Source organism: Antechinus flavipes, chromosome 2 (genome assembly GCF_016432865.1).
Source record: "Antechinus flavipes isolate AdamAnt ecotype Samford, QLD, Australia chromosome 2, AdamAnt_v2, whole genome shotgun sequence".
NCBI lineage: Eukaryota > Metazoa > Chordata > Mammalia > Dasyuromorphia > Dasyuridae > Antechinus > Antechinus flavipes.
This window is the reverse complement of record NC_067399.1, coordinates 569,654,497-569,657,972: the sequence shown is the minus strand read 5'-3', so window position 1 is coordinate 569,657,972 and position 3,476 is coordinate 569,654,497.

The window sequence follows — 3,476 nt, the reverse complement described above, 5'->3', positions numbered from 1 at the left end:
TAAATCAAGGAGAACCGTTTGCCCTGCGCAGAAATTTCAAACCGGCCCGCGGGGTGGGGCCGCTCTGTGATTGGTTAATACGGGACGCTTCCTGGTTACCCTAGAAACACAGGCTGTGCTGCGCAGGAGAGGAAAGCCGCGTCGGCCTGAATGCGTTCCGTGTGCCGGGAGTGGATGGGAATTTTGGAGAATTTCCGGGACTGAGTAGCTCTATTAGCTATAGTTTTGGGGGCGAAGGGGCTCTAGGGACCCCCGGGGTCTTTGATGACTAGGCCATCCATCAAGCCCTTCGTTTCCCCAGACGTCGGCCTCCTTGGTACTGCCCTTACTAGTTCTGCCCCCAATGGAGGCACTGATGCACTCCTGCCCGCACGAAAGGAGTCCGCCGCCCAAAGCCGCGCCCAGCATGGATCCCGTCCTGGGCTTGAGTGAATTCTTGTTCCTTTCGCTACGTGAGAGACCTAGTTTTAGCGTTGACCACCTATGCCTGTATTTAGTGGGCATGCGGGAGAGTCGCAGAGTGGCTTTGTTTTCCCCTAAGTTATTATCCCATTAATCTAACTTTTCTGAATTAAACGCACCTCACAGTTCCCTGTCCAAATAAACACAAATGTCAGTTACTGACGTCATACAAATTTTCGGAAGCTAGGTTATGCCATCCTTTTTGTCCAATGAGAAATTATAAAGTATTAACAAAATTGTTCAATTAGAATCAAATGCTAAAAAACTGCTCCTTGAAATCAGTATCTTATCTTCTTTCCACCCCAACACCACCACTGAATAAACAGGGACTGCTTTTGTCTTCAAACCCAGGAGAGCATCTGTAGGGTAATAGACATTTAATAAATCCTTCTTTAATCTGAAAGCAGCATTCAAAATATTTCTTTTATTTCTATCTCAACTCATTCTCCTAACAAAATTGATTTGTTGATGGGCTGAGAATTATCTTCCCATTTCAAGAATTTGTGCTGTGAAGTTTACTCCCAAAACTATACATTCTTCATTGTCTCAAAAACGGACATTTGCTGACATAACAGTAATTTTATACAAGGCCTGCTTATTAAATTTAGAACAGAAGTCCAGCCATCTTTATTGACATGATGGTATTGAAAATCATATATAGGGAACTTGTATGGATGGACTTTCTCAAGAAATCTTTTTTTTTTTTAATAACTTTTTATTGACAGAATCCATGCCAGGGTAATTTTTTACAACATTATCCCTTGCACTCTTTTCTGTTCTGATTTTTCCCCTCTCTCCTTCCACCCCCTCCCCTAGATGATAAGCAGTCCTTTACATGTTGAATAGGTTACAGTACATCCTAGATACAATATATGTGTGCAGAACCGAACAGTTTTCTTGTTGCACAGGGAGAATTGGATTCAGAAGGTATCAATAACCCCGGAAGAAAAACAAAAATGCAAGCAGTTTATATTCATTTCCCAGTGTTCTTTCTTTAGGTGTAGCTGCTTCTGTCCATCTCAAGAAATCTTTTTGAACAGAAACACCAATAATGTGCAAACGATCAACTGTGGTTCATCTTAACTCTTCTCAGCAATACAATGATCCAAGACAATTCCAAAAGACTCGTGATAGAAAATTCTGTCCAAAGGAAAAATGCTGAGGGAGACTGAATGAAGATTGAAGCAAAGTATTTCTTTCAGTGTTTTTTTTTTTTTCCTTGTATTCTGTTCTTTCAGAATATGATGAGCATGAAAATATGTATTACATGATTACACATATATAACTTATTTACTGTCTTAGGGAAGGGTGAGGGAAGGAAGGCAGGGAGAAAATTTGGAACTCAAAATTTTTAAGAAATAAATGTTAATTATTTACATGGAACTGGAAAAATAAAACTTTTTAAAAAACAAAAAAAAATATATTTTTTAAATGTCATACACATGCTATGTTCACTTTTTTCTCTCCCATAGTTTTCCCTTTTATTCTGATTTTTCTCTCCCAACATGATTCACAAAGCAATATGTATTAAAATAAATAAATAATTTTTTAAAAATGTCATGTTTGGGGTATCTAGGTGGTGCAGTGGATAGAGCACTGGCCTTGAAGTCAGGAGGACCTGAGTTCAAATTTAGCCAAAGATATTTAATACTTCCTAGCTGTGTGACCCTGGGCAAGTCACTTAACCCCAATTGTGGAGGAGGGGAAGGAAGGGGAGTCATGTTCTAAATAAGATTTGGTATGTAGATTGATTCTGATATGCAAGAAAATGGTATATATATGTATATATATAATGTAACATGTCTGATATATTTAAATAATTATATATAATTACATACTGTATAAAATGTTATACTCTATATAAATTCTAATATGATCTATGAATGTTATATTATACATTATATATTACATAAAGATACTGTTGCTTCCTCAGAAAATGCTCTAGTCACCCAGTCATAAAATTAAGTTGCTCTAGCAAAATATCCTTAGGCTTTTAATTGAACAAAAAAGATGATAAAAGTAGTAAAAATATATGTCCGTGTACATCTTTATTGTTTGAAGAAACATGCAATACCTGAAATGTATGATGCTTTTGAAAACTCTGATTTTTTTCAATTACTAAGTTTTACTTTAAGGGAACCTGCAACTTTGCTTTAGCACACATGAAAGAACAATTAACTTGATCTAAATGATTTAAATTGGTCCCTGATAGGATAAAGGTTGGCAAGCCTTGACAAAATACAGCTGCTCTATAATCATAACAAAACTTTTTAGGGGTTGAATAGTATTGAGAATACCTAAATTCCTAAAATACCACAAAATTGTTCTTTAGTATTCATTTATTGAATGTTTTTTCACCAACTCAACTTTATGCTTTCATTTGGAAAGGCTAAACATACAAATTCAGGCAACTACATTTGCTCATAGAAAATTTTTTTTATACCTAGATAGTGAAGTGGACAGAGTACTGGACCTAATCAAGAAGATTCTTCTTACTGAGTTCAAATCCAGCCTTAGACTCATATTGACTGTGTCACTTAATCCTGTTGGCCTTAGTTTCCTCATCTGTAAAATGAGCTGGAGAAGGAACTGGCAACTCTTAATACCATTGCAAGGAAATCCCAATGCCGTCATAAAAAAATCAGACATGACTAAAAAATAACTAAACAACAGCAAGTTATAATTTACTGGGTCAATTTGTTATTTGTAGTGTGTCTGCTTATCAGTAAGTTGGAAAAGATAATTCCCTCCTCTTGACTCCCTGTAACCATAGATCTCTGATCTTGCCTTCTGAAGTAGTCTAATTCTACAATGAATTCACAAGCTACCCAGTCCAAAAGTTTCTTTTCACCTATTTGCTGATGCCTAAAATTACCTTTTTTATCCCACAATTTGAATAAAACATTTAAAATGCAAACGCCTAATCAAAATAATACATAGCATAGAAACACAGAATTTTAGAGTTGGCAAGGACCTCAATGGCCATCTAAATTAATTCATGCCTAAAAGTTCTT